A 23,098-nucleotide genomic window follows, 5' to 3' on the forward strand; every position below is an offset into this window, starting at 1 on the left:
AAGAGATTTTCGTTTTGGATTGTTTTGGATAGAGTTGCAGCAAATCGCATGTATTCGTTACCGAGTAACGGGTACATCGGTTGACTCGAAGTACCGATTCGGTACTCACAAGTTCATTTCGTTACTCGCATCTGTCGTATGATGCGGTTGCTATTCGAATACGTATGATGCGGTTTCTATGCGAATACGAATGATGCGGTTGCTGTTCGAATAATACATTTGCTAACATACCCGTGTGCCACATTTTTCATTGATAATTTCGAATTTTTTTGGTTAACTCATCGGGCAAACTCTTGTTTATATTATGTGTTTTAGTTGAAATATTGTTTAGTTGTTGATATTTAAGAAAATGATCAATTTTGATAGCGTGAAGCGTTATTTTGTATTTGCTTTTCACATTTAGATTTTAGTGCATATTATGTTTGTAATTTGAAAATTATGATTATTGATTTTTTTTCTTGAGCGTGCCATTGGGAGATTTTATTGAGTTGAAATATTTATATACTGCACTTAGGTATTGTTTAAATAAGAATATGTAGGTTAATATAAGTTCTTTACTTCCTTGTACGAAATAAAAAGGAAGTAAGTATTGTAATCGAGAAAAATCTTTGGGTATCATATTTCAACGGAAATATCCATTTTTGACGATTACGGAATCCATGTGAATTATTTTTTGGGTGACGTCTGTACGTACAAATACAATTTTTTTTTTTTTTTTTCCCCAGAAACGGATTGTTAATGTAATCCCATTTACTCTAAGCTGATACTTATGACTAATGAATATGATTTCAAGTTGATACTTGAAAGGGATTTTTTTCGTGATGTGTAAGTACATATATATGCATTTCACATAACTCAAAAACGATTAGAAATTTTGTATATGAGCCCATTATAACATCTAGATGTGCACCTCCCTTTTTATTGCAATCGGTAATACTACAAAACGTAAATATGTATATTTTAAATAAATTATAATTAAATGTAAAGTACATATATATATATCATTATAATTAAATGTAAAGTACACACACATTTATATATATATAAATATAAAATAAAAGCCAAGTAAGGCGAAAATAAAAGCCTTGGTTTTTATTTTATTTATTTATCACTAAGTAAGTTACTTGGCTTTTATTTTCGCAATCGTTGGTTGTAGTCAGGACTTAATTTTTAAAATTAGAAGTGCTGGAGCTCTATGGAAGGCCATCAGGAAAGATGAATAAATAAATAAATCAATATAAATAAAAAAACAAATAAAATAACTAATGCAATAATAAAATAATTAACAACTAGAATATTAAATGATTATTATTATAATTCAATAAAAATGTACAGACAAATGAAAATTTAATTAATTCTTAAATTAATGATGAACAACTAAGTAATGAAATAAAATACCAGACATGGTCTGGTTTGGGGGCTGTGGCTGAAATTGCAATTTAAGAACCAAGCCAAGCATTAGCTAAATTTAGGCCCTTGATGAGCAAATAATATACTGTTTACCAGAGTATAGATAGAAATTTGGTTATGTAGCCTATTCTTCTAAAACGATGTTTCATCGCTGCCTTCCCCCACCAATTCCCTTTTTTTCGGTTTCGGATTATTTGGTTACGACAATGCACACTAGGGCTATTGCCTAAGGGAAGGGATGCCTTTGTGGAGGACTTTTTAAAGGAAACTGGCTCATATGCAAGTTACACATGGGGAAAACCCCGAAAACGCCCGTGCAGCCAGCCGTTAGCCGGGAATTGAACCCTGGACCGAACCATTAGTCTTCAGCGACTTTACCGCTCGAGCGCTGGTGGGCTCTTCGCTGTTTGAAAAATAGGTGTTCACTTTTCGATAAAGCAAGCACCTGTTTTCTTCAATTAAAACAGGTTAGACGACATGACTCTTACTACTTCATTCTCACTTAGCTTTTGATTTTTAATATTGATTCAATATTTTCTGTAGGCATTCTGATTAGAATAATGGATTTCAAACATGTGCAAAAGGTCTGTATCTGAATATAATTAGGTTTTTATAACATAGGGCCCATTTTATTAATTTCTAAAGCAATAGAACCACATTATCGCTGTTTTGAAAGAAAGCAAAAATGTGACAAATGTATAATGAACATTAATATACATGCTTTAATAGAAATTCACCCTTTCGTCATTAGCGTTTCTGATAAAAGGAATGGGGAGCAGCATCAAACGAAATAACGAATAACGGATAAATAACGAAAACTAATCTTTAATGCGGTCTCCCAGTTTCTTTAGCCCACCAGCGGCCGAGCGGTAACGTCGTTGAACACTGGTAGTTCGGTTTGAGGTTCGAATCCCGCGAACGGGTTCGCTGCATGGGTGTTTTCGTGGTTTTCGCCATGTGTAACGTGTATACGAGCCATTTCCCTTAGAAAGTCCTCCACGAAGGCATCCCTCCCTTTAGGCAGATAGCCCTAGTGTGCTTTGCCATAATTAAATACACCAACACCAATCCAGTTTCTTTATTTGTATTTGGGAAAGTTTTATTGTCATTATGAAAAGTGAAATTTGATATGGATACCGCATAACTTTTTAAATTATGCTTATTTTTGCTGCACTTCATTTAAATTTATTTCCTCGAATTATTCTAACTTAATTAAGCGATACCCGAAGGCAAGTTACAAATGGCATCAAACACTGCAAATTTTGAAATTAAATTTTCCGGTCAATCTCTGTCTACGGGACTCAAACTTCTTGTATTTTTATTTTTTCATAACGAGTATAAAACTTTGCCAGCTATAAATATAGGAACCAGAAGACAACATTTAAAGTTAGATTTCATAATTTGTCCAAAATTAATTCTTTTTAAAATTTGACAAAATATGAATATTTTAGTCATTTAAAATACTTCTGTATTTTTGTTGCACCGTATTTAAACTTGCTTCTTCGAGTTATTGACACTAAATTACATTAATTCCGTTATCTATTAGAAAATAGTTATAGCAAATCATCTAATTACGACATCTCTAAGAGGTCACTTTCTAAGAAATCTGTATTTTTGAGAACATAAACAAACATTGGTAGTGAACATCACCTTTTTAAGACCACGATATTATATTACACAACATATTATAGATACAACACCTTCTGAGCACGTCTGAAATTCATTCTTCTGCTCAGCATAATTCGTCTGCATAAAATAATAAATAGTATTAGAAATCAAAAGCTAAGTCGAAGTAGAAACAGTCATCTCTTCTAAACCATTTTAATTGAAGTAAACAGACGTTCGTCTTATCGTAAAGTAAACACCTATTTTTCAAACAGCGGATAAAACGGAAAAGAGGGAATTCGCGGGGAAAGGCAGCGAACGAAATGCAACTTTTTGGAGCTGGGATGAAATGAGAAAGCACGAAAAAGTACTAAGCCAATAAGACAAGGTCTGGTATTTTACTTTATAATTTAACAATTCATCATAAATTTAAGAATTATTTTAATTTTTATTTGTCTTTACATTTTTGTTAAATTTTACTTATAAGTATTTTATTTCAGTTGCTAATTATTATGTTACTTTAATTATTCATTACTTTAATCACTATTTTTTATTATTTTAATTATTAAGTTTTTTAATAAGTAATTTTTTAGTATTTTAATTACTAATTAATGTTATTATTGTAATATTTATTTTATTTCGTTATTTATTTTTTATTTTATTTTTTCCTGACGGCTTTCCGTAGGCGCTTCTGACTTCTGAGACACCACAAAAGGAGGTGAATTATTTGTATCCAAAAATACGATGCAAAACTTCCTATCGCATAGGGCCGTATACCGATAAAATAGGCTCAGGATACGAATACCGATCGATTTTACCGAAAGTAACGAGCACTGGTTCACCGAGTAACGAATACATACGAGTACAAAATTTCTCGATACTTCTACAGCACCATTCTTAACAGTCCTGAGCTCGTAAAAATGTTTGACACTGGAACCCTCTAATTGCAACAACCAGCTAAAGCTACGCAAAATAGCGGAGCTCTAAGCTGACATCATTTAAGACACTATACGATCACTACCTTTCGAAGAGCGTAGATTGTATTTATTAATCATTAGCACTTTCTCTTATGACGAAAGTGGTGACAGAAAAGACACTAAAATCTTTTAGGTGGAGGTCTTGATTATGGGTTTGCTCCGTAAACTTCCTCTTTACCGACAGATGGCGCTACTCTTCTGCTATACTTCGCGTATGTTTGTAATTGGTAGAAATGTATCAGAAACGAATCCTGTTTGTTATATGCAAAATTTAAAAAAAAAGAAAACAATTAATCTGCAGTAGACAAAATTGTACCTGATTAAATATCAAATTAACCTAATTTTGTCATATGTAATCACGTGCTACTTCATCCCACTTTTAATTCCTGCTTTACATAAACGTATCAGATATTTTCAATTACATTTATCAGAGATATTTGTTTAACTAAAAGCATACATCGAAATTTTTTAAAAAATCATTTCTATTATAAGAAGTTAGTAAATAGCTACAGAATTTGCTATTTTCTTCAATTTTTATTGTTTTAAACACGTCTGTACAAAAGACCAATTAATATCTCCTATTAATTATTTTAATAATGTAACAGATCTTATTTTCTACCCTTTTGAAATAGTTCACATTATTCAACGTCATGCCGTGACGAGCATGGACCTTATAAGAGACAGACTAAGCCAGTGGGCGGGGCCCGCGTCACCGATATGTCGGCAAGAAAGAGTAGGGACGATCTGGTTTTACTTTAACCACTGAAACCTATAGCGTTTGTATCACATAACTGTTTTTAATTATTAAATGTGATACGTTGTATAATGATGAGATTATGAAAGCCACAGTTTTTTTCAAATAGGATTTAATATATCTTATTAAATCACTTTTAATTGCATTTCGCGCATTTTTTTCACGCGTAATTCTTGTACAAACATCTTTACTTTGGTAAAACGGTAAAAACACTAGGCACAAAATTTATGAATTTAATTTGGCGTACAAATAACGTAAAATTAAATAAGACTGATAGTACGCGATGCTTTGAAATATATAAGATAAAATTAAACAAAATCTGGTACCTTTCTTTAAAAAAAAATTAATGAGCATTTTCAGGCAGTGATTTTCAAAACTATAATAACATTACAAAACAATAATTTATTTGATTATCTCATCATTAAATTATTAACATTAAAGTGGAATATTTATTTTAGTAATTTATAAAATTCGGAGCATAAAATTTTCTGAGAGTAATGAAGGGGGAAAAAAGGTAAAATTAAATCTAGAAGCACTCATATTTTATATTGCGCCCAAAAAGAACTTTTTTTAACGTTTTGTGTGTTGCGTATATTTACTGAATATTATGTTCTTCGCCCGTAAACGCCCACCAGCGGCCGAGCCAACTATGGACCTTATAAGAGACAGACTAACCCAGTGGGCGGGGCGCGAGTCAACGATATGTCGGCAAGAGAGTATGGACGATCTAGTTTACTTTAACACTGAAACCTACGGCGTTTGTATCACATAACTGTTTTTAATTATTAAATGTGATACGTTGTATAGTGATGAGATTATGAAAGCCACAGTTTTTTCCAAATAGGATTAATATGTCTCATTAAACCCTTTTTACTGCATTTCACGCATTTTCTTCAAGCTCAATTCTTGTAAAAACATCTTTACTTTGGTAAAACGGTAAAACACTAAGCACAACATTTATGAACCTAATTTTGCGTAAAAATAAAGTAAAATTAAATAAGATTGATAGTACGTGATGCTTTGAAATAAATAAGGTAAAATTAAACAAGATCTCATGATTTTTTTAAAAATTTAATGAACATTTTCAGACAGTAATTTTCCAAACTATAATAACTTTACAAAATGATCATATTTATTTAATTATATGATCATTAAATTATTAACATTAAAGTGAATTAGTTATTTTAATAATTCATAAATTTCGGGGCATAAAATTTTCTGAGCGTAATTAAGGGAAAGAAAAAAGATAAAATAAAATCTATCAGCACTCAGATTTTACATTACTCCCAAAAGAAACATTTTTTTAAAGTTTTGTGTGTTACCTATATTTATTGAATATCATGTTCTTCGCCCGTAAACAACATACATTTGAAAACAGCATATCTTTATAGAAATTTCCGCACTGGAGATAAAACTGCTATTTTCCGTACAGTGCTCGCTCTAAACTCGTTGAGTTTGTTAATCAAAAATTCGTTAAAGTTTTACAAAATATGAAATTGATTAAAACAAATTCGAAATTCGGCCGTCCAGATGCCCATGTTTGGGTGGATTTTATTCAAAATTTGATGGTTCTAGATACTGTCGTGTTTATCACAGTGCGAGAAACATACATGTATTCATGCAGATTCTTTATTATTTAATTTCTTTATATATAATACAGTGCGATAATATTTGATAACAACAATTTGAAAGGAGACACGGACATTTATAGTAAAACAGCGCAAAATGCCGCTTCGAAACTAACAGCTTTTCTAGGCTACCGCCGCTTTCGGCTAATAAATTAAATTAACAGTAAATAAAAAGTCTTATGCAGAACTAAATATAAATTAAAAAATAATCACTGTAAAATACAAGCAAAATTAATTATAACGGTTAAATACAATTTTAATATTAGAATTAAATGTGTAAAAATTTTTAAGGAGTCAAAAGTGTTTATCACTACGATGTATTGTGAAATATAATTGAAACAAAATTCCTTTATAGAAATTGTGGTATAATACTCCTCTATAATTTTAAAAAAGCAGCACAACTTACAATTTAAAACAAATCTTTCAAAAATTCGTTTTTAAATATTTTAGTATTTTTTACTTACATACACCAATAAAGAGCATAAAAATTGCAAGAGAAAATTGCTTGTTTGAAATTTTCTATTAGTTCAGATTAAAAATATTATTTTCTAAAAGAAGTAGTTACAAATTTCCTTACAGCGTAGGAAAAGCTAAAAAAATATCCAGCCCTGAAAGCATGCAATAGCTTTATAATTATTTGGAACGTTAATTATACTTGATAAATATGCTAACTTTTTAAAATTCAATCTCAATTTCAAAAATAAAAATATGTAGAAATTCTAATTTGTGAAATGATGCGCTACAACTAGCTTTTTCTTGACAATTATACACGCTGCAATAGGCAACGAATGTTAAATTCTGCAAGTCGTCCCTACTCCTCCGGATGTGATCGAGGTGACAGCCGGCAACGCCTCAGACGAGGGAGAAAACCCGTTTGGGTTAGTCTATTTCTTATAAGGTCTATGGAGCCAACTCGGCCTAGTTCGGTCCGAGGTCCGAATCCTGCGAACGGGCTGGTTGCATGGGTGTTTTCGTGGTTTTCCCCATGTGTAACGTGTATACGAGCCTGTTTCCCTTAGAAAGTCCTTCACGAAGGCATCCCTTCCTTAGGCAGATAACCCTCGAGGTTTTGCCATAATCACACACACACTTCGCCCGTAAACCACATACATTTGAAAACAGCATATCTTTAGAATTTCCGCACTGGAGATAAAACTGTTATTTTCCGTACAGTGCTCTCTCTGAATTCGTTGAGTTTGTTAATCAAAAATTCTTTAACGTTTTCAAAAATATGAAATAGATTAAAACCAATTCGAAATTCAGCCGTCCAGATGCCCATGTTCGGGTGGAGGATTACTGTAATGTATCTGGCTGCGGTAAGCCAATCAGCTGCCTGGCAGAGTCCAGCAAGTGAGAGACACGACAGTTGCATGTTAGCCTCAGAGAAGGCAGGTGGTAGATTAACTATGTTGTAGGAGCGAGGTAGTGCTCCGAGTTTACCATTATTCTTTGAACGTTAATTTTTTTACCATTATTCTTTGAACGTTAATTTTTTTACCATTATTCTTTGAACGTTAATTTTTTTACCATTATTCTTTGAATGTTAATTTTTAATAAATGTTTGTTTCGTTTACCTTATGGTGCCTTATTCATCCGTAAAGCCATTACAACACGCTCTCTTACGAGAACCAAAGCGAACGAAACCGACTGGATTTGAGAAAAGGTGAGAAATTTTTGTTGTAATTTTAACGAAAATTTCTTCTAAATACGTTTAAGGGAGTAGTTAAAAGTGATTTGATTTCGGTGTAGAAGGAACTCGGTGAAGAAGCCGATTCTAGTTCAAAAGTTGTAGAAATAAAAGATAAGCTTTTAAGTTCTAAAGAATATTTGAAAGATAGAGGTTTTGTTGTTGAATTTCTTAATACTACGGTTGAAGAAAGGAAAAAGTCAGAAGAAATTGTGAAATTGCGTTTAATGCAAATCGAAAGTAGCAACGAATCTAGTAACAACGTAGAAAATACACTTTCATTAGACAAGCTTTTGTAAGCTGTACAGGCATTATCGATTTATATACCTAAAAAGGGTGAAGCATGGAACTTATTTTTTGATTCAATAGAAAGGTCTTTTAAGCATAAGAACGTACCAAATGAGTTTAAATCTGAAATTTTACTTAAACTTATACGTGATAAATCTTCTAATATTCTAGTATATATTAAAGATGATGATTTGAAAGATTATGAAAAAATTAAATCTTTAATCCTTAAGAAATATGAACCATCGCCAATTATATGTTTAGAAAAGTTTCGTCAATCTCAAAGGTTGACGGGAGAAACTCATTTGCAGTTCGCCTCTCGTTTAAGATCATGTTCGATCCATTATTGTAAAAATAGAAACGTCAATGATTTTGAGTCTTTAATTAACTTAATAATTTCTGACAAACTTTTTCAAACGTTGGATAGTGATTTAGCGTGCCATGTTGCAGTTCGACAAGGTGAAAGTTGGCTATGTTCAGAAGAATTAGCGAAGGAATGTGACACTTATTTCATTGCAAAAGGTAAATCTTTTGATGACATAAGAGGTGAAAACGCATTAATTTCCGTGATTCATGCAACAAAAACGCTAAATATATTCCACCAGCACTAAGAAAAGATTCAGTGGTAAATGAACAGAAACATTCGTTTAAACCCCGAGAATGTTACGTGTGTAGTAGCAATTTACATTTGGCTAAGGATTGCCCGAACAGGCGAAATAAATTTGAGAGGTCCAATAAACAGAACGATAATTTCCCGGTCAAACCGAAAGTTAACACTTCAAGTAAACCGAAAGACAATGCGGTTGTTAGAAATGTAAATTCTAAACATTTACAAAAACGCGAATGTTCCGATGGAAAACTTAATTTTTATTCCTTGGAAAAGATTACTATTTACAGTGCAGGAAAGCAAGTAGAAGCTATAAAAGATTCAGGTACGGAAATACCAATTTTGAACAATACATTAATTCCTGATTTAAAAATAGAAAGTAAGGGTAAAATCATTGTAAGTTCTGCATTTGGCGACGTCATGGAGGCAACGTTAGCAACTATTCCCATTTATTACAAAAAACCAAATAGTTGTCTATATTCGCTCGTAGAAGCTCTTTTCGCGTTGACAGATAAGCTCAATGTTCAATGTTTAATTACACCAGATGTATGGTATCGCATATTTGAAGACGAGAATGAATCAACAGTCTTCCATGAAACGAAACCGGAAACTCATGAACAAAAACAACTTGAGGTTGGCGCCGCTGAACTGTCAAATGTAAATCTTTTTTATAGCTCAGTTGCGAATCAGGATGATGAAAGACTAAACATTTGTTCGGAATCAAATAAATTTAAGGTCGATCAGAGAAACTGCCAAGCATTAATAAATTCTTTTAAGGACGCAGAATTAGGGAAGAATAATTTCTTTTTACAGGACGAATTATTGTTTCATAAAGAAAAAATTTGTGGGGAAAACATACAACAGTTAGTTTTGCCGGAGAATTATCGAAATAAAGTCCTTCAATTAGCTCATGATTCCATATTCGGAAATCATTTAGGTATGAGGAAAACTAAAGAAAGAATTAAGCTTTTATTTTATTGGCCGAACATATCCAAAGATGTAGAAAATTAGTGTAGAACATGCGAAAGATGTCAATTAAAAAGTCCGGAAAGACAATCGGATAAAATTCCGATTACTCCTACTGTTCGCGCCCCATATCCCTTTCATATAGTAAACATAGATATTATTGGTGAAATTTCGCCGCCTTCATGAAGGAAACATAAATATTGTTTGCGTTTGATAGATAATCATTCAAAATGGCCAGAAGTCATACCTTTAAAAAGTCTTTCCGCTAAAGCTACTTGTGATGCCATTTTAGATATTTTTATGAGAACCGGTATTCCAGAAATAATTTGTAGCGTTCAAGGCACTAATTTTACCTCACAATTAACTCAAGAATTCGAAAAAAGGTTAGGAACTCATCCTCGTTTTTCGACGCCTGGTTACCCAGCATCAAACGGCTCAGTGGAAAAATGGAATCGTGTATTTAAACAAATGTTACATCATGTAATTCGCACAGATCCTGTTAATTGGGACAAGCACATACCTTATTTACTTTTTGCGTATCGTGAAGTTCCAAATTGCACTACAGGTGTATCTCCATTTATGCTTATATACGGTCGTGAAGCTAGAGGTCTCTTAGCTGTGTTAAAATCATCATGGTCCGGTGACATACCATTACCTCTTAATCTGAGTAATTCAGCACTTAATTATCTACAAGAATTAAAGATAAATTTAGAGAAAGCATCTGAGCTCGCTTCTTTATCTGCCGTGGAAAAAACAAGAAGCTTATATACATTAATTTAACCGTCTCAAAAGTTTGAAAGAATTTAAAAATGGTGATCTAGTAAATTTACTTATACCAGACTCTAGCAACAAGCTATATGCTAGGCGGACAGGTCCAGGTGAAGTTGTTGAAAGAGTAAATCCTTATTCTTATAAAGTTAAATTACCAAATGGGAGTGTGCGGCATGTTCATGTAAACAAAATAAGAAAATTTTATGTTCGAGCACAAACTGTGGGAGTGATATTTGAAGATGATTCTGAGTTTGGGGGCATTCATGCAACTCCAAATAAAGGAGATTGCGCAGCAACTAGAAGGGATATCGAGGTGGATATTAGTCATTTAGAGTGAAGCAAACAAAATGAATTACACGAGCTCTTACTCAAGCACATCGCGTTATTTTCTGGTGAGATCCAAATAGCCATCCCTGGTGAACATAGAATTCGGTTGTTACCTGGAGCTGAAAGAAAAAAGCCATATATCTATAAGATCCCAGAATCTTTGAAACCTGAAGCAGATAAACAGATCGAGGAATTGGAGAGCTTGGGTCTTATTGAGCCAAGTGAAGCGGAAATAGCATACCCAGTCTTATATGTTGCCAAGAAAGACGGAAGTATGGGTTTATGTATTGATTTCAGATTGTTGAATCAAGTAACGAAGCCTGTTGATTTTCCAATGGAGAATGTGACTGATCTAATCAATAAAATTGGACACGCGAATATTATCACCTGTTTAGATGTCTTGAAAGATTACTGGGATATACCTTTAGAAGAAGAAAGTCGTGATTTAACATCATGCAAGACACATCGTTCCCAATATCGTTGGAAAGTGATGCCTTTTGGATTAAAAAAAATGCAGCTTCTACTTTTCAGCGAGTGATGAATGATGCCTTAAGAAAACATAGTGATTTTTTTCAAAGCATATATTGATGATATTGCTATCTTTTCACCAGATTGAAATTCTCATCTCAAACATTTAGATGCTGTGCTAACTACATTAAGTGATCTCAGGTTTATGGTGAACGTAAAGATGTATGTTTTTGCACGTTCGGAGATAAAGTATTTAGGACATATAATAGGAGCTGGAAGACATCAATCTGATCCTCAGAAATTACAAACCATTGAAATTATAAAAAGTCCTAAAACAAAGAGTGCATTAGGCTTTTTCAACTATTATCGTAATTACATAAAGAATTATGCAGAAATAGCTCGCCAATTGACGGAGCTTACGAAAAAGAAAATTCCTGAGATGATTCCATGGACTGCTGTTGAGGAATCAGCATTTCAAGATCTGAAACGTCGACTGTGTGAAGCACCAAAATTGTACACTCCAGAACCAGGAAAACCTTACACCATACAGTGTGATGCTAGTTCATATGGTGTTGGTGCTTGCTTGTCACAACGAGACAGCAAAGGCAGTTTGCATCCTATCAGCTTTGCCAGTCAAAAACTTTCCAAAACTCAGCAGAACTGGGTAACTATTGAGCGCGAGGCTTATGCCGTTGTGTGGTCATTAAAAAAATTCGAGTGTTTGGTGTTTGGATCAAATATCGAGCTGATCACAGACCATAATCCATTATTATATTTGCATAAGTCGGCACCGCATTCTGCCAAATTACAGAGATGAGCAATGCACTTCAGCGTTATAATATTCATATTTCTCATTGCCCTGGTGCACAATCAAAAAAATGCAGATGGTCTTTCAAGATTAGTTGGCGAATGAAATAGGTGTGAACTAATATGTTTTAAAATTTTGCATTAGTGTGAGATGAATGTTTATTGCACTTACCGTATTTACGCGAATCTATAGCGCATCGTTTTTGGCCAAATGTAGTATTCAAAATTGGGGTGCGCATTAGATTCGATGGCGCATTAGATTCGAGTGCAAAGTTCGCCGATGACGTCAACCAAATTTCTCGACTACATTTACCGTTACATTTATCGCTGACACATTATTGCATAGAGGATACAAACTGCAGAGTACGTAGTCACGAAATGGAGGGCAAACAGAGAAGAATGTCATATGACGCTACTTTCAAACGTAAAGTAATTCTTTATGCTGAAAAAAATGGCAATAGAAAGGCAGGGAGAGAGTTAAACTTAGCTGAGAGCAATGTTCGCTTGTGGCGGCAACAGAAATTGGCACTGTTTGCAACTAAAGCTAGTAGAAAGAAATTCACTGGCCCTCGCAAAGGAAGACACCCTAAAATTGAAGAAAAAGTTTTGGAATTTGTACGTGAAAGGAGGAAGAATCGACAACCTGTGACTAGTGACACCATAAGAAATAAAGCAAAAGAGGAGGCTGAAGTTCTTGGAATACCGAAACAAGAGTTTAAGGCTAGCCGTGGATGGGTGGATCGGTTTATGAAGCGGATGGGTTTATCTCTAAGACACCGTACAACAATATGCCAAAAGCTTCCTGCAGATTATGAGGGAAAACTACTAACATTTCAGCGGTATGTCATCACACTTCGGAAGGAAAAGAATTTTTCAATGGGGCAAATTGGCAACGCCGACGAGACGGCAATTTGGTTTGATATGCCTCGTAACTACACCATTACGGAGAAGGGGACTAAGGAAGTTATCATCAAAACTTCGGGATGTGAAAAACAACGCGTAACATTGATGCTGGCAATAACAGCAGACGGGTGCAAACTTCCCCCTTTCTTAATCTTCAAACGGAAAACATGCCCTAAAACCCCTAAGAATGAAAAGCTGTTCCCAGATGATGTCCTGATTCGAAACCAAGAGAAGGGGTGGATGACGGAATCATTAATGCTCGGATTGGCTCCGAAATGTATGGAAACGCCGTCCCGGTGGGCTCTCTAATCCACCATCAATGCTTTGTCTGGACGCATTTCGTGGTCATCTCACCGACGACGTAAAAAAGAAGATGCACAGCCTAGGCAGTGATCTTGTTATCATTCCTGGAGCGATGACGTCTGTGTTACAACCCCTGGACGTTAGTATAAATAAACCTTTTAAGGGGTACGTTCAGGCGGAGTACGAAAAATGGTTTTGTGAGCCAAACCGTGTATTGACCCCGACAGGAAAAATTAAGCGTGCTGCACCGCACATTGTTGCACACTGGGTTTCTGCTGCCTGGAAAAGCATCGAAGCACCAATGATTGTGAAATCTTTCAAGAAATGCTGCATTTCAAATTCATTGAATGGCAGTGACGATGACGTGCTCTGAAGCGCCGAGGATGACGATGACCATGATGAGGAAAGAAGAAATGAATCTGCTTCTGACGAAGAGAGCGGCGAGGATTCCAGTGATGAAAACATTAGTGAATAAAGACGTTTACTATTAATCACTGATTGTCGAAACTGTTAGCTAGATAGAAATGTTACGATTTATTTCATGTTCATATTTTACTATAGGTACCGTATATACGGTAGTGCTAATTAACAATGATTGTTTCACATGACAATAGCCCACTAATAGGTTAATTCTATGTTCTGCTACTTTATGTATAAATCCATTGTTGTATAAAATATGGTATCTAAATTTAAATAAATTATCATACCATTAATTGATAGTTTATATACAAATCCATTGTTGTATAAAATAAGATTCAATAAATTCCTCATATCATTGATGCGCATTACATTCGCCGACAAACAATTTTTTTATTATTTAAAGTTTTAAAATGGGGATGCGCATTAGATTCGATGGCGCATTAGATTCGCATAAATACGGTATTTCAAAGTATGTTATTACGTCTTGTATACATGTTCATATATTTTGAATTAGTTATTAAGCATTGGTATGGGGAGTATACAATTTCAGTTTGTATTTACTGGTTCAGTTTTCAGATTCTGCTTCGCTTTGGCGTAGGACAATCTTACCGGGGAAGGGGGGGGTCATGTATCTGGTTGCGGTAAGCCAATCAGCTCCCTGGCAGAGCCCAGCAAGTGAGAGAGACGACAGTTGCATGTTAGTCTCAGAGGAGGCAGGTGGTAGATTAACTATGTTGTAGGAGCGAGGTAGAGCGAGGAGCGAGGCAATTTTTTTACCATTATTCTTTGAACGTTAATTTTTAATAAATGTTTGTTTCGTTTTCCTTATGGTGCCTTATTCATGCGTAAAGCCATTACACCATTATTCAAAATTCGATGGCTCCAGATACTGTAGTTTTTGTCACAGTGCGAGAAACATACATGTATTCATGCAGATTCTTCATTATTTAATTTCTTTAAATATAATACAGGGCGATAATATTTGGTAACAACAATTTGCAAGGAGACACTGACATTTATAGTAAAACAGCGCAAAATGCCGCTTCGAAACTAACAGCCTCTCTAGGCTACTTTTCCTTTGGGCTAATAAATAAAATTAACAGTAAAAAAAATCTTATGCAGAACTAAAAATAAATTTAAAAAACAATCACTATAAAATACAAGCAAAATTAATTAGTACGGTTAAATGCGATTTTAATATTAGAATTAAATGTATAAAAATTATTAAGGAATCAAAAGAGTTTATCACTATGATGTATTATGAAATATAATTGAAATAAAATTCCTTTATAGAAATTGTGCTATAATATTCATCTATAAGTTTTAAGAAACAGAACATTTTAGAATTTTAAACAAAACTTTCAAAAATTCGTTTTTAAATTTTTTAGTATTTTTTACTTATTTACACCAATAAAAAGCATAAAAATTGCAAGAGAAAATTGCTTGTTTGAAATTTTCTATTAGTTCAGATTTAAAATATTATTTTCTAAAAGAAGTAGTTACAAATTTCCTTACAGCATAGGAAAAGCTAGAAAAATATCCAGCCCTGAAAGCATGCAATAGATTTATAATTATTTGGAACGTTAATTATGCTTGAAAAATATGCTAAATTTTTAAAAATCAATCTCAATTTCAAAAATAAAAATATGTAGAAATTCTAATTTGTGAAATGAGGCGCTACAACCAGCTTTTTCTTGACATTTATACACGCTGCAATAGGCAACCACTGTTAAATTTCTGCAAGTCGTCCCTACTCCTCGGAATGTGATCAAGGTGACAGCCGGGAACACCTCGGACGAGGGAGAAAACCCGTTTGGGTTAGTCTATTTCTTATAAGGTCCATGGTGACGAGGCATATCTTTTCCAACCGGAAACAGAGCGCTTCGCAGGCAGGCCCGGATCGAATAGGTGACTTTTTTGGGGGGAAGGGGGGACTTCTCTTCTCTTTGCGGGGCCCCTTTCAAATCATGGACCTTATAAGAGATGGTCCATGCTTTCAAATTTCTTGTACAAACGAATTTTTTAATTTAAAAGCTGTTAGATTTTTATTTTCATATTTTGTAAAACTCACAAATTTTTTATTAATAATCTCTACGATTTGAAAGCGAGCAGTAGCAACACTATTCGAAATAAAGCATATTTATCCAAAACGCCGGAGACTGTTTCCACTCGGAAAAATGATTGAGAAAATTAGCGTTTTCAGATTTTTTAATTAATATCTGGGCTGAATAAAGACTTTCGAAGATGATAATGACCGAAATGGCTTCCCACGGATTTTTAGAATCGGAAATAATTTATTTAATGTTTGGCAATCTTATTTTTATATCATATTTTGTAAAACTTACAAATTTTTTATTAAGAAACTACGATATGAAAGCAAGCAGTGGCACCGCTTTTCAAAATAAAGCAGATTTTTAACTCCACCATGGGACACTGTTGCCACTCATGGAAAAGTGCGTGAAAAAATGAGCGTTTTCAAAGTTTTTAATTAATATGTAATTTTAATATATTTAGTTAATCGTTATGAAGATCAGAATGGTTGAAATGGCTTCCCACGAATTTTTGGAATCCCGGGGTACCCGTCCGCAAGTTCAACTTCCCGTCGTTCTGGAGAAGATAATGCCACAAACAAACAGACAGCTCACAGTTCCTAGTTCTGCTGATACGCGGGAATTATCATGTGAACTTGCATGACGTGGTCCGGCTCTCTGAAGTAGTGTCTTTCAACGCCTGGTTATAGCATTTCTTGACAGACAGCTGCCGTTAGTAGGCGACGCAGTTGCCCGTTCAGGCACATGGGTGAATACCCTATCCTGTATAAAACTTGTAGGTGGTGTACATATTATTGATAGGCATATCATACACTGCGCTAAGGAGTTCAAATGGAAGTCGAAGGTAGCACTAGGCATGATGAAGTAGGGAACGTGTCTGTGACACTTAGCCGACAAACACTTAGCCGACTGTACACTTAACCGACACCAGTTAGCCGACAGGGCATTTAGCCGACACGGACACTTAGCCGACAAGGACATTTAGCCGACAGGACATTTAACCGACACGGACAGTTAGCCGACAGGACATTTAGCAGACAAGGACACTTAGCCGACAAGTCATTTAACCGACACGGACACTTAGCCGATAGGTCATTTAGCCGACACGGACACTTAGCCGACAAGACACTAAGCCGACAAGACATTTAGCCGGCAGGACATTTAGCCGACACGGACAGTTAGCCGACAGGACATTTATCACACAGAACATTTGGCCGACACAGAGAGTTAGCTGTCAGGACATTTAGCTACAGGACACTTAACTGTCAAAACGTTTAGTCAACAGGACACTAAGCCGACAGTGACGTTTAGCTGGCCATGTACCCAATAATTATTTAAACTTACTATACAAAATTTCTCGAATTATAAGTTCAATATTTTAGTTATTTTTTCCCCTATGAGTAAAATTCATTTTTCGATTCTTAAAGATCTTATATGTGTTTTTAATCATTGGGATAATTTAGCGCTGTTTGGTGTATATTGGCCAAATTGAAAATGCGCTGAAATTTCTCGTCAGGGAATATGAATTCAATTTCGAAAAAAAAAAAGAATTTTTCTAGCTTAGTACCCAGTCACTTAATTACACTTGGGATCTTCCAAAATTATCTGTAAAGCTTGTTCATTTTATCACCGGGGTTCCTTTCAAACACTTTCCCATCATTAATAATTTTTCTTGTTTACTTAATGATATTAATTTTCCAATCTCGCTCTTCCAAATGCTATTTTACTAATTACATCATGTTACATTCTTTCCCTTAAAAAATCGTTTCGCTCCTCCCACTAATAGAATTTCCTTTCCCTGTCATGAAAAATCTGAATAATGGAATAAAAATTATTGGTTTTCTTGAATTATACTTTTTATTGAAACATATGGTCTTGAGTGGTTAGCTTCGAAACATATATTAATTTGTTATTAGAAAAAATTACAAAAAAGTGAGTTTTTAAGACAAGCAAATATATAAATTATTGACCTCTATAATGGGACGTTTGTCCTTTGAATGCCCTAATAAAAACTCGGACTTGCCACACCACGTTGTGCGAACTGTAAAAAATCTCACACCTCGAACTTTAGGGGGTACGAGATGTTCCGTAAAAAGAAAAAGGTAAGCCAAAAGTCTATACTAGTATGGTTATAGAAAATAAATAATTTGAACAATCCCTGTCAATTACTGCGCATGCTCGCGCCATTGCTGTGTGTGTTTTCTTGAGCTCTGATTTTCAGCTTTATTTTGCGATAATTAATGTGTGTAAACTATTTATTGTGTATAATTTTATTTGTGCAAGTGCTCTGCTTTATGTTTGTGCAATTTGTTTCAAGTTAAAAGAAGTATTGTTAATATTATGGCTCTTGCAAGATTTCGGTATAGTTAAGCCTAGGTTAACGATTTGTTTACTTCTTTGAGTAGTGCTACGAAGTAAAAGAATGCCAAGATGGACGAAGACGATGATGTGTTTTATAGTGCGCTTAAATATTGCTATGATAAACTTGAAACGGCTATTGAGTCAAAGTGTAATATGAACCAGAATATTCGTGAAGAGGCAAGGCATGCAATGTGTGAGTTAAAGTGTTTGATTACTAAGAATTTTGAACGTATTAAGTCGTTGGGTTACCGTGAAGCTTGTAGGGAAGTCTTAAAGACATTTTCGTAAAACCAACGTATGCTAGTGCTGTGCTGCCATCTCCTGTGGAGAATGCAAAACAAAATTCTTTAAGCTGTGGTCTTGTCATTTCTTCGGAAAATCGTTCGTCAGAGGATATTAAGAAGATTCTTAAATTACAAATTAATCCTGTAGAGAAAAAAGTGGGTATTCTCAATCTAAAAAATATTGTAAATGGCAAGGTATTGATAGAATGCCCCTCTGAAAATGATTTAAAAAGGATATAAACTGAAATTCAAGTAAAATCACCGGAATTAACTACCTTTCCTTCCAAACGAAGGAATCCTACGATCTTAATAAAAAATGTCCCTAATGAGATAAGGGATGAGGATGTTCTCGATGTTTTAAAAAATCAAAATCCAGATGTTATCGCCTCTGAAAATAAATGGAGTGAATCTCGAATTCGATTTACGTTAAGGAAATTTCAAAATACGAGACATTTAGTTGTTGAGGTGCATCCAGACATGCGTAGAGGTATTTTACAGGAATGTAGATTAAAAATTTCTTGGAGCATCTGTACGGTGGATGATTTTGTCGTGATTAATCGGTGTTTTAATTGTTTAGGATATAATCACCGTGCTGAACATTGTAAAAATCTACGCGCTTGTTATTTCTGTGTACGTGAACATGAAAGTAAAAATTGCCCACATAAGAATTTGAAAGTCTGTATCAATTGCATTAGACGCAATCAAAAAATAAAAGATGAGAAAAAAAAATTAAATGTAAGCCATTTGCCTTTTTCTGAAAGTTGCTCTTGTCATGAATTTATAAGAAGTCAAAATATAGCAAGAACAAACTATGGATAATAGTCATAATTTTATTTTAAAATTTGTTCAAATTAATTTACATAGATGTAAGGCTGCTACTCAGCAACTTGTTTTGAATATGGAGGTAAACAATGTTTCTGTTGCTTTTATTCAAGAACCTTACTCTTATCATGGTCTTATGCCTGGCTTTCCGAGTTCCTTTAGGTTATACTATGATTTTAACTCAGAGGTCATAAAGGCTGCTATCGTTGTTCGAAACGGATTTCTACCTACTTTTTTGGATTTGAGATTCTTGGATTATAATATGGTGACTCTTGATATTATTTTTAAAGATACTAAATATTTTCTATTTTCATACTACTTTGAGCCCTCCCGATGTATTGAATTTGATTTGCATAAAATAAGTCGGGTCTTCCAGGCTAGGGATCTTGCAAAGCTTATTTATGGTATGGATTCCAATAGTAAGTCTGAACTGTGGTTTAGTCCCTACAGTGATGCTCGAGGAAACAAGCTTGGAGATTTTGTCAGCTCCTATAACTTATATGTGATCAATGAGGACTGTGGCCCTACCTTTTGTTCGGAACAGGGATCAAGCTATATAGATGTCACAATTATGGGAGCTGATTTGCTAGCAAATGTTACCCGCTGGTGTCTCTCGGACTGTGAATCATTGTCAGATCATGCAATGATTGAATTCGACTTATCTGTTTCTGATGCTTCTTTAATTGCTGTCAGTAGAATTTTGTTTAATACAAAAAAAGCAAATTGGGGATATTTTGAAAAATATTGTTCACAGTATATTTCTTTGATCATTAATGGTTTGGATTCTTGCTCAAGCACTGACTCACTTAATGTGATTGTAGATTTTATGACTTCAGTTATTTTTCGGGCATGTATTAAATCTATGCCTACTAGAAGGACTGGTAGGCGAAAAGTACCTTGGTGGTCATTGGAAATTTCCATTATGAGAGAGAGAGTCAACGCGGCTAGACGGAGGTTCCAGAGGACTACTAGCAATGATATAAGGGACTTGTATAAGCGGAAATACCTTGATTTAAGGAAAAAATACAATGAAATGCTTATTGAGGCCAAATTAGAGTCTTGGAAGAAGTTTCTTTCCGATATCAATAATGAGAATGTGTGGAAAAAAATGTACACTTATGGTATTAAAGAAAATTTTATGAGGAAGATTGAGAACTCGGGCCTTCGGCTTTCAAGCGGTAACTTTACGTCTTCCTTGGAGGAAACTATCGATGCTATTCTTGATAAAGCTTTTCCTCCTGATTGTGTGAGACTTGATAATGACTTTCATACTCAGTGGCGCTCATCTGCTCGCAGTAGTTATGCGTCTCAGATTGATCCTCCTTTTTCGCAGGCCGAGGTTGATGATGTAATTCGTAATTTAGGGCTTGGCAGGTCTCCTGGCCCGGACTCTATTCCCAATGAAACCATAAGATACTTCCATCGGCTTTTTCCTGCAGTTTTTCATAGATTATTTAATATATGTTTGAATCTTGGTGCTTTTCCACGAACTTGGAAGAACGCCCTTGTTATTGTGATACCCAAGAAACAAAGTTTTACTGTTCCACATGTGAATAATCTTAGGTGTATCTGTCTTTTTCTTCTTTAGGTAAATGTTTTGAAAAACTAATTACTAACAGAATTACTTGGCATCTACATAAAGAAAATATTCTTAGTGCTGACCAATATGGTTTCATTGCTCAAAAATGTGCTGAGGATGCACTTCTGCGTCTTAGCAACATTGTACAGAGGGGTAAGATGAGAGGTTTGTACACTATTTTAATTTTTCTTGATATTGAAGGAGCTTTTGATAATGCATGGTGGCCTGCTATTCTTAATTTACTAAAAGAAATGAAGATACTTCAAAATGTGTTTAATGTTTTTTCTGATTTGCTGAAAGACAGGACGGTCGAGCTTTCTTTGGGTGGCACCTCAAGTGTTCGTCGACCTCAAAGAGGTTGTCCACAAGGTTCTGTTTCCGGTCCCAAGCTTTGGATTATTATTATGAATGATCTCTTACAGAAACTTTCTGATCTCTTCAGTTGTGAAGTCATTGCCTTTGCAGATGATTTGTTGATTTGTATTCAAGGAAAAGAAATGCAAAAAGCTTTTCGTCTCGCCCAAGATGTTATAGATTTCATTTATCATTGGTCAATAGATTTTAAGTTAAAGTTTAACCATGCAAAATCCAAGACCATGTTTATTGATAGAAAAAATACTACTTATGAAGGATATCAATTGCTTTTAAATGACAATCCCCTTGAGAGGGTGAATGAAATTAAATATCTAGGTGTTTTTTTCGACAGCAAATTTAACTGGAAAAAGCATATTTCCTACATTTCTAATAAATGTGAGAGACTTAAGCGTGGGCTGAATCGAATTGCTTGTAATAGTTTTGGTGTTAAATCGAATGTTAGCGCAATTATTTATAAACAAGGCATTGTACCCCTTATTTCATATGGATGTAGAGCTTGGGGATTATCTCTAAAAAAGAAAATTAACTCTAAACGCCTGCTTCGAGTTCAAAGACGAATTTTGCTGCGAGTTATAAGCGATTACCGAACTATTAGTTACAATGCTGTTTTCTCTCTTGCCGGATTTCCACCACTGGATTTGTTTATTCTGACCTTTATAGATTACAAGAATAGTCTTGCAAATTACTCCAATTCTCACTTTGATCGTTTATTGCCCTTGTCTGTTCTACCACATCCTTCTGTAAGACAACCAGTACAGATTCTGGATAGTACGGACACTGATGTTAATTCATTCTCATTTGTGCTGTATACGGATGGTAGTAGGATTGATGATAAAGTTGGTTTTGCTTATGTTATTTTTGAAGATGATATTGAAATTGCGTGTCACCAATTTCGCATTAGAAATGAATGTACTGTATATATTTCTGAACTTCTGTGTATTAATTTTGCAATCAAGTTAGCCAGAATGGAAGTGGTTCCAGCTACTTAATCTGTACGGATTCACTCTCTTCCCTGGAATCTCTTAAAAATACCTCTTTATGTAATGATATTATTGTCAATATACAGCAGTCTCTCGGAGATCTGGAGAAGAGGGGTATTTCAGTGTTTTTTACATTTGTCCGTGGTCATTCGGGTAATTATGGAAACGAGAGAGCTGATTGGCTTGCTAAGAATGCAACTAAAAATGATATTAACGTTGATGTAAATATTCCATGAAGTAATGCTTTTTTGAACAGCAGAAATACCAATTTCATACCGCCTTTAACATGCCGCACGTAATCACTATCGTATTTACATGACAGCCAGACACACTCCAGAAAATTCATGCAATGGTTCACAAATAAATAAAATCACAAATCCTTACTTCTATCATGCACTGCCATTAAAAATAATCTCCCAGACCCTCTTTCCACACTTCCAAATACCCACTACCCCTCAACAGGATAGCCACAATCATATTTCCTTTTGCCGAACTTCAATTCAACAACTACCATTTTATCTTTCCCTCCCATCTTCTCAGACACAGAGGCGAACCAACGAGCTCCAGCGAAAGATTTTTCAACGTCAACAGGGTTGCCATAGAACACGCAATCGCGCCAAAAACCAGCGCAGAACACATATCGCCACATTTGGTGAAATTAGGGCGTATATTAGAGTTGTACCAATTAAGGATATGTATTAATAAGGATAAGCTCGATTATTCAAGAT

The 23,098-nt window shown here is 34.6% G+C and overlaps 1 protein-coding gene across 1 annotated transcript in view; it reads right to left on the reverse strand.

The window, feature by feature from the left end:
* LOC118195164 (nephrin-like) overlaps positions 1-23,098 on the reverse strand; it is a 393,767-nt gene that overhangs the window by 102,435 nt on the left and 268,234 nt on the right. The gene's annotated exons all lie outside the window — the stretch shown is intronic.

The sequence above is a fragment of the Stegodyphus dumicola genome, chromosome 11, assembly GCF_044657685.1.
Source record: "Stegodyphus dumicola isolate Sdum_Otavi_A_Nest chromosome 11, ASM4465768v1".
NCBI classification, from domain to species: domain Eukaryota; kingdom Metazoa; phylum Arthropoda; class Arachnida; order Araneae; family Eresidae; genus Stegodyphus; species Stegodyphus dumicola.